This window comes from Protopterus annectens, chromosome 5.part0 (assembly GCF_019279795.1).
Source record: "Protopterus annectens isolate FY-2018-M chromosome 5.part0, PAN1.0, whole genome shotgun sequence".
NCBI lineage: Eukaryota > Metazoa > Chordata > Ceratodontiformes > Protopteridae > Protopterus > Protopterus annectens.
Window position 1 is genome coordinate 1,330,734,051 of NC_056735.1, and position 13,886 is coordinate 1,330,747,936.

At 35.8% G+C, this 13,886-nt stretch overlaps 1 protein-coding gene across 2 annotated transcripts in view; it reads left to right on the forward strand.

Moving 5' to 3' along the window:
* The first annotated feature begins 269 nt into the window (after positions 1–269).
* The window catches only part of LOC122801656 (G-protein coupled receptor 183-like), a 248,485-nt gene continuing 234,868 nt past the window's right edge, over positions 270–13,886 (forward strand). For both annotated transcript variants that reach the window (XM_044071138.1, XM_044071139.1), the window contains exon 1: positions 270–535. The gene's annotated coding sequence lies outside the window, so the exon portion shown is untranslated. The remainder of the gene's footprint in view (positions 536–13,886) is intronic.

Below are 13,886 nucleotides of genomic sequence, written 5' to 3' on the forward strand. Positions count from 1 at the left end.
TTGTTTTTTATTATGCCTCTTGATTTTTACTCTAAATCCTTTCAGAGTATTACATTACAGCTGTAAAAGTAATGATAAAAAGCTTCTGAAGTTTACAACAACATCTAATCAGTTACTGCAAAAAGATCAGATTACAATAAGTTAGAAACGACTAATTCTGCCATGCAAATATATTAGTCTAGACTTACACATCAAGTATGTGTCAAGTAGCTGTAAGGCGTGGAGATACTTTCACTTCCCATTAAGTGGTCAGGAACCAACGGTGGCAGTATAGAGGGGAGGGGAAGAGAGAGAGAGAGAGAGAAAGAGACAGGAGATCGACAGAACAGATAGACTGGAAAGGAAAAACAATAGTCACGATGCCAAGCACTGAAGTAAAACTATTCATTTTCTACACGAGATTTCTATAACAGGACATGCACTTTACTTTTCCTGGTTTACAAACGTGTTTCTTTTATCTTGAAAAGAGAGACTTGTTTCAGAAAGAATAATTGGAAATGAAGTGGACTGCTGTGCAAGGAATCTGATGAGAAATGTAAGTATTCTAAATTATTCAAAATGCAGTAAGAAAGATGTTATGTTTCATTTGTGGCAAAACTGTAAGACTATCTGTGACATGATGAGAGATTTATGATTTGGCAAGGGAACACTGATCAGCATGCCATGTGCTTAACTGCACAAAACTTCCAGTTTATAGAGCAGCATGTCAAAGAGTTCCTTACCTTCTAAAACTGTTTGACAGCTGAGCTGTCCAGATGTTGAAACAAGAAAAAGCAGGGTTTGGGTTTCTTATCATTTGTCTACCTTATGGAAAACATTGCTTGTTTTAGTGATCAGATCAAAAACTTTTAAATTGTGCCATGAAACAAACAGTAGCCACTCTTCAATGGCACTAGTGAAATAATATTATATGTAACTGTCTTTATTATGATGGGGTAATAAATTAGTAACTGTGTCTGTGTATTCATCTCTTTTTGTCTTGTGTACATTAACATATACACACACACACACACGCGTGCGCGTGCAAACCATACACGCACGCACACAAGCACACACACAAACACACATGCATGCTCACGTGCACACACACACACACACACACACACACACACACACACACACACTTGTGCGTGCACACACACACACACACACACACACACACACGCACACAGACACACACACACACACACACACAGACGCAAGTGCATATTAATGCACAGACACAGAACACATGCATACATATTCTTTTTATTACTGTAGATATCAAAAAGGTCTTATGCTCAGTTTAGTACAGTGCCACTTGTATTTTAAAAACGGTCTGCTGTCTTGAGGTCCTAGGCAAAGCCAATGAGCATTACAGTTATTTTCTGTAAATTTTGGTCTAGGTAACATTGATCTGGAGCTTTCTACAAAATCTTTGAGATATCTTCTATGGTTAACTGTCTGCTGCACTTACTTTGTAGTTTTACATTTCTGGCATACATAGTTCTTCAGTTCTAACACAAAGCTGATATAAAAAGTTTGTCTCATATGTAGTTTCTTAAAATGTATCATATTTTAGATATCTTCTGTTTGTACTAAAGCCATAGATGAATCATTGCAATACTCTTAAGACTGTGTACTCAGGGATCAAGTCTGTAATAACACCATGCTGTACAGCTTTCTATTAAAGAATGTGTTCTGATCCTTCTTCTGAAATATATGCTACCACAGTTATTCAGCATCTCAGATCTATCATATTTTTGTCCCTCATCCAAGACTCGGAACTACCACAGATATCATGTAAGACAGCTGTAGAATTCTTCACATACCAAATAGATGGCAGGGGTGGTACAATAAGGAAGGAGATTCCATTAGTTATGTGTCATTGGCTATATTATTATAGCATGGATATGATGATATTTAAAAACAAAAGTCCAATGTTTATTGTAACTTTTTAGATAATTCAGGCATAGAGAACATTGATGTTAACATTAATCAGAATTACATTTTTTAAAAAAATGAATAAAATAATATGCAGGCATTTGTTGCTTAAGCTCCTGTGATGGCATTTTGTATGTTTTGTGGGCAGACACATTGCTCTGAATTCATTTAGTTGGACTTCTGTCTTACAAATGGACAAATAAAAGAAATAGAGAGAGAGAGTTTGTCTGTGTGTGTGTGTGGGGGGGGGGGGGCAGATACAACACATGAAGTATTCTCTACTCTGTCAGCAAAGCTTTTGTTTCTTGCTGGATGATATTAAATAATATGAATGCTAGTGTAGAAGCTCATAAACTAAATCCCCGGACTGGCTATGTGGGATGATGTAATGTGGGGTGGGTGGTCATGAGTTTTTAACATCTAGCCTGCATCTGAACAGGTATCATAGAACTTCTTGCTCTTACTGCTAGTTGTGTGTGTTTTTATTTTACTATGAGTAGTACACACGGTGCTAATGATCCCTGATATACTAGTGCACAATAAATAGTTATAAAAGCCACTGTAGTAGTAAGTAATCATGCTACACCAATGGTCAGACAGATTTGTCTAAGAAGGGTAATGTTTTAATAGCTAAAGCGCGGATCCTAAGAACAACACATTGCTTTGAGTGTGAGGCTAAGAATCGTACAATACAAAAAGACACTAAGATAACCATAGGAATGGGAAGAATGAATTTGGCCAAAGCACGAATAAACAGCAAAGGCAAACTTTATGGAAAAGTTTGTCGTTCATTTGTTTTTTTTTTTTTTGAAAATATGACAGGAAATACTTAACAAGTCACTGGACAGGCCAAACATGAGACTTCATGCAGCTTTGGACGCAGCAGATGAGGAAGGACAGACACCAGGGTCCAAGATAGAGTGCAGCAGAGGGCAACATGGACAATAAAGATGATGAATGAGGAAGCTTGCGGGTGCAGACTGAAGAGCTAAATATGCACATTAAAGAGAAGTGTGATGGCTAGAGCTTTCAAGAATGAGAAGGGAAGAAAGAAAAGATTGGCAGCCAAGAATTTTCAGCTGAGTGAATTAGGGCACACCAGAAAAGATGTATTACAATGAAATGAAATAAGAGATAGAGATATAATAAAGTAACACTTCAAAGAAAGACTGATGCCATGTGAAATAGCTTGCTTCACTATATAGCAGCATCCAAAACTGTTGGCAGATTTGAAGACAAAATGGGGCGGAGAAAATGAAACGATGCAACACATGTGATTACCACAAGTATTGGTGTGATAAGTGAAAAATTAATCTAAAAGCTGCAAACAGATATAGGTACATAAAAAGAAGAAAATCTGATGACCAAAAGGTGTGTTTCCCTGTCAGAAAGTGTCTGTTGCTAATGTCATAGCAATAAAATGTTATTTCTCATACTGAGTGCCTGTTACTGTGTCAGCAGAATATTAGTTTAGCAGTACCACAAAAAGGAGAAAACATAGAAGAAAAAATGAACCTTTAACTGGTCCATTGCACAAATGCCTCCATTCTTGATATTCAGGAAGACTGGATACATAATGTCCAACGTTTTAGTTCAATGCGGTCTGCTCAGCTTTTTTTTGGAAGTTTGGAAATGCCCATTTATTTATGGAGCTAGAATGTCTGCTTACTTTACAGAGTTTGGAACAGTATAAATGAACCAAAAATAAATGGGATACATGTGTGTTTTCCCTCATAGAACTGTTATGGAGAATTCATCCAGGTGCAGTTTCAAAAACATAGCTCATGAATGCTTCACAACATAACACATTTACAACATTTCACAACACTACCTTCAACAGGAAAACTTGCAATGTATTTTCCTCTCACACCATTTCCTTCCATTGTAGCACACACTGACTCAGCATCAAAACAAACAGGATCCAGGCCCCCTCACCCTCACTTCACCACTATTGTCATCCTGCTCAAAGAGACTTGTAAATCATAATTACACTAGTCTGGCTTCTTGTTCACTTTTTTGTCTTTCAATTGAGCATTTATTAGTCTACTTTTCAATACATGTGTGATAACAATAAAGAATAACAAAGTGGCTGCCAGTGGCTGGCAGCCTACACTTTTACTTTCAACATTATCAGCACAGAATAGTTTTATTGTTTTTTTTCTGTAGAAAATAGTTTATAGCATTAGAGGTAAACACTGACATGACATTTAAGCCAAACAGCAGCGGTGAGTGACATATTGTTTTTGCTTCTGACCCCCACCCCCAACACACTTTTATTCTTTAGAACTTTATAATCTGACTTATTAAGCTAAAATTTAGATGACTTTCCATGGCATCTGATGAAACAAACAACTTCTTTCCTTCCTTCCTTCCTTCAGAGGATGGATTTGATACTAAATGTACAATCAAGGAAATGAATCTTAGCATCCCTGACTGGTGCTGGGGATGTATGTCTTCCCTTTCAAATGATACCTGGAGCATTGTGTCACTTTTGCATTAGAACACATTTTGTTCAAGAAGGCTTTGTCATAATAATAATAATAGTTATGTCAAAGCCTAGTCTGTCATCCCCTAAAATTAAAAAAAAAATCAATATTTGTACTTTTCTTCTCTAATATCTTGAGAATTTACATATCCATGCTATACCTGAATGAATTTTCAAGAGCGGGTAATTAAAATATATAAACTTTAACATTACATTTATAGTCATAAAATTGTGCTGAAATGAACAGTTCTAATCTTATTACAACTGTACTGCTGTTGCCTTAATACACAAGGTTGTGTTAGCTACTTTCGTTTATAGCCTCATATTTACTGCAAGATTCACATTATTGCATATAACCCTTGGCACAGCTGGAATAATACAAGTATAGATATTTAAGTCATAATCAGCAAAGTTTAATATCACAGGAAAAGTCAAATTATTTTGTAAAGTCCTTAGTCTGGTCAGTTTACTGTTAAATGCCGTGGTAGTTTTTGACTCACTGTTTGAATTGCAATCATTGTCCTTCCTAAATCAAGCATAATAGCTACATCTTAACCCATTGCTGTATAACTAAGATTCACTAATTCTAATGATTTGCTTTCGACATATATGATGGATATACCTACAGATGGGCGGAGACTGAAGACTTGAGCGTCACTTTCCTGAAGTTCAACCTGCTGAGGATCGGAATTCCTGCTGGCAGGTTTCTGGGGGAATGCTGTGAGCATGGAGTTGGTTTGTGTCTGTAGGTGTGTGTGTGTATGTGTGTGTGAGTGTGTGTGTGTGTGTGTGTGTGTGTGTGTGTGTGTGTGTGTGTGTGTGTGTGTGTGTGTATATATATATATAAATATATATATATATATATATATATATATATATATATTTTTTATATACATATATATATATATATATATATATATATATATATGGGTATGTGGGGATTGGCCCTCTTGCAAAAAACAGTTAAAAAGATTTTTTGGCTGTTTTTTTTTTCCATCACATTTAATTAGGGTACTCCAGTTCTTGGCAAGCTTGGTTTCATCCACTTATAGTGGAAGCATGTAATTCTTATGCCGAATTATCATGGTATATATATATATATATATATATATATATATATATATATATATATATATATATATCTTACCTGCTAGGCTGCTAAGCCTTTAGTACCAACTGATAACTGGACTGTCACACACGAATATTGAACTGCAATAATAATGTATGTTGTAAGCCAAGAAGGCATATGCCCATTCTGTTCCATCTGATGACACAAGCTGGTGACCAAATTATGTACAAGGTTATGCCATGCTATCACTATTAGGTTACCTGGTGCTATAACTAATTTAACTAGCAGAACTCCCATCTCCCAGTCCATAAAACGTACAGTTTAAATTTCTCTAAAGACTGTACTGGTTTTGACAAGTAGTGTAATGCTTGAAGTCTGGTACTCACTGCATAATCTAGTTAATATTAATCACTTACTGAAAACTGATTTTTAAACAAACAAATTGCTGCAAAGTAACACATTATAAATGAATAAACAACTGGCGGTGATGCTTGTTCCAGGATTACAAATAATAACAGGTGATGAATAAGGATTAATACATATGACTGCTAGCTAAAATTAAGCAATGTCATAACAGCTTGACAATTTATGCATATGCAATGCCATTCACTGATATTGGAGTTCGTTTGCCTTATCATATGATCATAGGATCATATGAGATTACTTGGCTATTGACCCACAGGTCATTTTACACCTAGCCATTTCAACCTAATGTAATACCATACAAGTGCTTGTCAATACTCAAGATTGCATTTAGTGATGACTGCACATGTCCAGGAGGATTGTGGGTGCTGTCCCCAGTAAGAATTCAGGGTGCCCCATCCACTTATGCTGTACAGAAGAAAGGAGACTTTGGGGGTTGGTATAATGGTTAAGGTATTTACCTCACTGACACAAGGTACAGGGCTTGATTCTCACGCTTTAAAATGAAATTCGCTAAGCTTAAAATGGCCCACAATGGGAGTTAGCCTATTACTTACTTATAAATGCATCAATTGTAGTGAAATTTAAGCATTACTATTTTCTACTATCTACACAGTTTCCTACTAGTGTATAAACTGTAGGCTTCACTTAAATAATAACTACATTTTCTCACACCCTTGTAAGAATTGCCTTACATCTCTCCAACACCTTGCAGTCTGCCATGGCATGAGAAACTATACTATCTCACAGAAAACTATTTCCGTTATCCTTCAGTCTTTCTGTGAAAAAATACTCCTTGCATCTAGTATAAAGTCTCCATCATAGTATGGTCAAACTCTATCCTTTTCTTCTCATAAATGCATTTTTTAGAATATAGTACCCTCTCTGTGAATCCATTAAGAATCATCAATGTTTTTATGCATCATTTTTTTTAGGAATGCGTGTAATAAGCATTTCAAATCTCTCTTTGTATTCCCTATGGTAAAGGCTGTGTACTGCGCTTTTGCTTTGTTCTAAATTTTATTAATTCTACCTGCATCTTATGAAGATAAGGTGTCCAGGAATGTATACCATACTTCAGATGATGCCTTAGCAACTGTTTATTAATAAGGATAATGTCTTATTTTCCACTGTAATGTTTCACCTGTTCGCTCCATGAGCCTAGTGCAGATTACATCACTTCCTCTTCTTCCCTTGATACCATTATTGATGATGTCTCTTCCTGTTTGTCCATGATCTCACTACTGATGTTATCTCTTCCCATTTGTCCATGATCCCACCACAAATTATATTTCTTCCTGTTTGACCAGAATCCCACTACTGATGATATCTCTTTCTGTTTGTCTGTGATCCCACTATTGATAATATCTCTTCCTGTTTTTTCCATGATCTCACTTCTGATGATATATCTTCCTTTTTGCCCATCCTGGCACTGATGATGATATCTTTTCCTGTTTGTGCATGATCTCACTATTGATAATATCTCTTCCTGTTTGGCCATGACCTCACTATTGATAATATCTCTTCCTGTTTGACCATGACCTCACTATTGATAATATCTCTTCCTGTTTGGCCATGATGCCACTACTGATGATATCACTTCCAGTCCACCCAATAATCCTACTACTGATGCTTGTCATTGCCCCTAGTAGGACTCAACAGATATGTGAAATATTAATTTGTACTGAGGTGATTCCAGTCAGCAGACATACAAAGTGCACATTTGTGTTCAGCTGGTTGTAGTTAGCAGACATAAACAATTGTAGAATTTGTCAGTGGTGACTTAGGCAGTAGCAGCATATGCCAGGTAACCCATAATGCTTCTGGTCAGGCCCTATGCACTGTACTAAGTAGTACTGCTGGTGGCAGAGCACAAAAAATAGTGATGTCACAAACTGCTGCTTGGTATATTTGTGTACTATCCTACATATAGCCAAACTTGTGTAACTTCATGCATGTAGCCTTACACCAGCATAGCACTTACTGCCTATATTAGCCTTCCTGCCATGTAACCCTTCAGTATCTGCTTGTGAGTAAGCCATAGCTGATCCTTGCTTCTTGGACAATGCTTAAGAACACTTGCTAGGGACACTGTTAGAGGCACAAATACAATGAATCTGGCCACTGTAAATGCCACCAAGTGAAGATACACCAATGGTGTTAAGGCTGAGCTGTTTCTTTTACATTAAACGGGGTTCCTGATTACTTGCTTGCTTGCTGTCTCTGTCATAAACAATACCTTAGTAATTTAGAAGTTTACCTCTCCACAGATTTCTGAAGTTTGATGATTTAGGAAAAAACAGAATACCATAATGTCACGTTAAAGCTTCCCTTCAAGTAATTCCTTAGTCTACGTGTCAGTTACAAAAGATGGCGATGGTGGTCCACAGCAACAATGTTGACTGTTAACCAGAAGGATAATTTACACCCTGTCCTGACCATAAACAAAAAGAAAAAGTAATAATACAATAAAAGGCAGCCAACAGTCCTTGGAGTAAAAGCTCCATAGTAAAAATAAGAGCAATAAATAAAAAAAATATCAAGTCCCACTACGAAGCTACCACAGTACACGTTGCTCTAGGCAGAAGTCTATAACATATAACAATATCTAATACGATAACGAAAATAAAACTATAAACTAATAACATAAAACAACTCAGGTTTATTTATAAATATATTAGAGGTAAGCGCTTTCACTTAGGAGCTTCTTCAAACCTTATAACAATGTTGAAACCACAGATGATATATATATATATATATATATATATATATATATATATATATATATATATATGTGTGTGTATGCAGCTGAATAAGGAAACAATTAGAATCAATCAACTAATCAAATACTCTTAAAGAAATATAACCATAGTATACCTATAACCTATAAACATAGCATATGCAGATAAAAACGACTAAAACAAGCAAGCAAAATAAGATAAAACAAAGCAAATTTATGAATAAAAACAAATATAATACTCATCACAAAAACACTCTAACCTCAACAATATATATATATATATATATATATATATATATATATATATATGACAACAAATAACATAAACTCATTTCATTTATGCAGCCTCCTTCTTTTCAAAGCAGGCTTAATGGACGCCCTCTTATTCAAGCCCCTTCCCCTATCTGCTTTCAGGTTAATAATCCAACAGGTTTCCATGTATTCAGTGTATGTTCTCACATCACCTTCCCTTATACTTATTCCTATTGCTTCAATAACCCTAAATCTAAAAGTGTGATGTGGTCCTTGATCACTAACATGCTGAGAAAGTGCATTATTAAGGGAATTTTTTCTTATATTATACAAATGTTCCCTGATTCTGTCACGTAATATTCTGTTGGTTTTCCCTACGTAAAACGCCTCACAGAGGTCACACTCAGCTAAATAAACCACATGTGGAGTCATGCAATTATGAATACCCTGAAAAAAATAATTCTTACCTAAATCTGGATGACAAAATCATTCTGTAGTATTAATATAGCTACAAAAATGACAAGAACCACAAAGTTCAGTATGACCAAAATCCACCTTTTTCAGACGGTTTGTACATAAAAGTCTTTTCAAATTTTTTTGATTTTTAAACCTAAATCTGAGGATGTCACCAACTATATTCCCTATGCTTTCATCAGCTAATAAGATAGGCCAAAAATGTTGGAAGACTCTGGTAACATGACCAGTATCACTAGAATAATACATGGGAATCTTTGTAACCCTCATTTTACTATCGCCTACTACATTATCAGATAGGCTATGTGGACCATAATATGGTTTGGCTTTAGCCTCCCTCAGGAGGGCAAGATCTCGCCATTGCTTCTCTAAGTCAGAAGTAGTATACCCTCTATCTAACAAGTTCTTCTCAATAGTAACCAGCTCTGACTGAAAACCAATCTCTGAAGGACTCATCCGAGAGGCTCTCATACCTTGTCCTCTGGCAAGGTTTCTAAAAACTTAGCCTAGATGCATACTCGTCCTGAATAAAAAGGCGTTCCTATGGCATGCTTTACGAAACACACCTGTATTGATTATCCCAGAACTTAACTTCTCAACATAAACATCTAGGTATTCTATAAAGTCATAAGAGAACTGATATGTAAACTTCAAACACTCTGTGAGATTATTAACAACCTCAAAAAAGTTTAGGAATTCTTGCTGGGGACCTCGCCTTAAAATAAACAAATCATCTACAAATCGCCTATAAAATAAGACATATTTCTTAAATTCTGAATGTAAAAATAACTTATCCTCTTCCCATTGAACCAAAAACATATTGGCATAGCTATTGGCCCAAGAAGTGTCCATAGCTACGCCATGCCTCTGTAGGTAGATGTTATTACCAAATATAAAGATATTATTACTAAGCACTGTTTCCAGAAGGAAACAGATCAAATCGCTCTGTAAATCTGAGTAATCACTATGTAAACTCAAATATCTCTTCACAAACTGTATGCCCAAATCATTGGGTATCATACTGAACAATGATTGTACATCCATTGTGACAAAAGCAATATTACAAGTATCCCCTACATCCTTAAGGCATTCATATAAATCTACTAAAAATTGTTTAGTATCTTTCAAAACAGTTATACTCTCATTAATCACAGGATGTAAATACTTCTCTATATATAAAGAAAGGGGCTCGGTGACCCAACCTCCTCCTGCAACAATATGCCTCATGGGGGGATTTGTAGGATGTTTATGTATCTTAGGGAGGCCTTGAATGATGGGAATCAAAGGATTCTCAACACTTAAAAACCTAAATACATCTTCAGAGATAAGAGCAGCTCTCTCAATATCAACAATATCATTACGCACAGTATTAATAACATTATGTACATCTGTAGTAGAAATTCTATTATAAAATACTGTATCTTCTGACATATTGTGCATAATTTGCTCATAATGTATTCTGTCCATAACTACAATCCTACCCCCTTTATCTGCAGGACGTATAACTAACAAATCATTATTCTGTAGGGTTTGTAATGCCCTCCTCTCTTTAATTGTCAAATTCTGTCTCAAAAATTTACTCAACATAGGTGCCCTCTTTTCATAAAAGCGAAAAATCTCATCTTCTGTCAATTTACAGTAGGCTTCAACTAATGGATGATTAGGCGGTATATAACTACTGGGTCTCCTCAAGGATATGTCATGTCTAAGATCTCCTTCTCCATTATAGTTATAGTTGCCAAACATAAGACGTAACATAACATCCCTACAAAAAATCTTAAGATCTAACAGAGTGTCTGCCAAGTTACTCAGACGAGTAGGAATAAAATTTAGACCTTTATGTAATACATTCTGTTCCTCTAGAGTTAACGAATAATTAGAGATGTTGTAAATTAATGAGGGGGTATCTTCCCCCACATTTTCTTGATAATTTGATTTGGGAATGATTCCCCTGACAGTTTTCTTTTGTATCTGTTCCTGCTGTTGGACCTGCCTCACCCCCCTCCTCTGTCGACACAGACGGGTAGGGGAAAAGGGAGTTGACCATCATCTGCACTATGATTATCTGATGACCTAGCCATCCTAGCATATGTGGCACTAACTTTAGGTCTAACTACACATTCTTTTTCTTTAAGATTATCTCTAGTGCCTGAGGATTTAACAACCACATGTGGGTATAAATGGTTGTTCCTCTCAGTAACAATGGGATTACCAATTGGTGACGAACTCTGTCCTCCTAAGTCTCCCATCTGTTTCTCACTATTACTAACAACAGCATTTACATTAACAATACATGTGACAGCCTCAGTGCTACTTATCAAATTACGGGCTTTATTATCATTGATACCTATGAATTCTTTAACCATTGGTACTCGAGGGGTGTCACTATTAATGTCCTTAGCTGCATACACGTTATCAATATTATTGACATCCAAACATGCTTCCCCTACAACAGGGGTCACTTCAATAAAAACATTATTTACTCTCATAAAATCTCCATTAGGTGTATGCAAGGCTTTATCAGTCAAATATCCAGTGTAAGGCCACAAAAAGACATGTCCTGCTTTAAAGTCTGAAGTGTCTCTAATAATCTTTATCCGTTTTTGCTCTATAAGTTTCCGTTCAAAGACAGCAATACTGTCCAGTAACCTCTCAAAGAGAGGATGTAAATGCTCACTTGGTAAAGATTAAAAAGTTCAGTTTGCTTCCGTATAGGGCTAGCTTGTAGTTGCTCCTCCTCAGGTTTAAAAAATTCAATGAGGAGCTTCATATAACCAGCACTTAACTCAAGATTAAACTTCTGCCAATGCGTTAGCAACTCTGGGTACTGGGAGCCTTGGCTCAGCATATTTAAAACACGTAGCCCCTGGGCACAATATTCTTCTCAAGACACGCTTCAAAATGCAAGCATTGCAACTGTAAATGTTTATAACGCAGGAAATCCTTTTCTAAGGCATCCAAACGAAGCCGTAGACCTTTCATGTCATTTGTTGCATCAGTAACATTCACATCAAACTGGCAGGAATCCTCTCCCCATAAACGTTTAAAATCTCTCTTCAGATATTGTTCGAATCTCTCCGATAGGGAATCCAATGTTAAGCTACACCTCCTTCCAGGCAAAGCAGCTAATTGGTTCAAAGTTTCAGTATTCAGCTTGCTGGTCGGGGTATAATCAAGTTCAATGTCCAAAACTTGTTCAGTGGCCATGTCTCCAACTGTCGCTGATAGAAATAAGGACAAACGTAATAATACAATAAAAGGCAGCTGACAGTCCTTGGAGTAAAAGCTCCGTAGTAAAAATAAGAGCAATAAATAAAAATATATCAAGTCCCACTATGGAGCTACCACAGTACACGTTGCTCTAGGCAGAAGTCTATAACATATAACAATATCTAATACAATAACGAAAATAAACCTATAAACGAATAACATAAAATAACTCAGGTTTATTTATAAATATATTAGAGGTAAGCGCTTTCACTTAGGAGCTTCTTCAGACCTTATAACAATGTTGAAACCACAGATGATATATATATATATATATATATATATATATATATATATATATATATATATATATATATATATGTACACACACATATATATATATATATATATATATATATATATGTATGTATATATATGCAGCTGAATAAGAAAACAATTAGAATCAATCAACTAATCAAATACTCTTAAAGAAATATAACCATAGTATACCTATAACCTATAAACATAGCATATACAGATAAAAACGACTAAAACAAGCAAGCAAAATAAGATAAAACAATACAACTTTATGAATAACAACAAATATAATACTCATCACAAAAATACTCTAACCTCAACAATATATATATATGACAATAAATAACATAAACTCATGTATGAAATAGTAGTGGGACTTGATATATTTTTATTTATTGCTCTTATTTTTACTACGGAGCTTTTACTCCAAGGACTGTCGGCTGCTTTTTATTGTATTATTATGTTTGTCCTTATTTCTATCAGTGACAGTTGGAGACATGGCCACTGAACAAGTTTTGGACATTGAACTTGATTATTCCCCGACCAGCGAGGTGAATACCAAAACTTTGAACCAATTAGCTGCTTTGCCTGGAAGGAGGAGTAGCTTGACGTCGGATTCCCTATTGGAGAGATTTGAACAATATCTGAAGAGAGATTTTAAAAGTTTATGGGGAGAGGATTCCCGCCAGTTTGATGTGAATGTTACTGATGCAACAAATGACATGGAAGGTCTATGGCTTCATTTGGATGCCTTAGAAAAGGATTTCCTGCATTATAAACATTTACAGTTGCAACGCTTGCATTTTGAAGCGTGTCTTGAGAAGAATATTGTGCCCAGGAGACTACGTGTTTTAAATATGCCAAGCCAAGGCTCCCAGTACCCAGAGTTGCTAACGCGTTGGCAGAAGTTTAATCTTGAGGTGAGTGCTGGTTATATGAAGCTCCTCATTGAATTTTTTAAACCTGAGGAGGAGCAACTACAGGCTAACCTAATA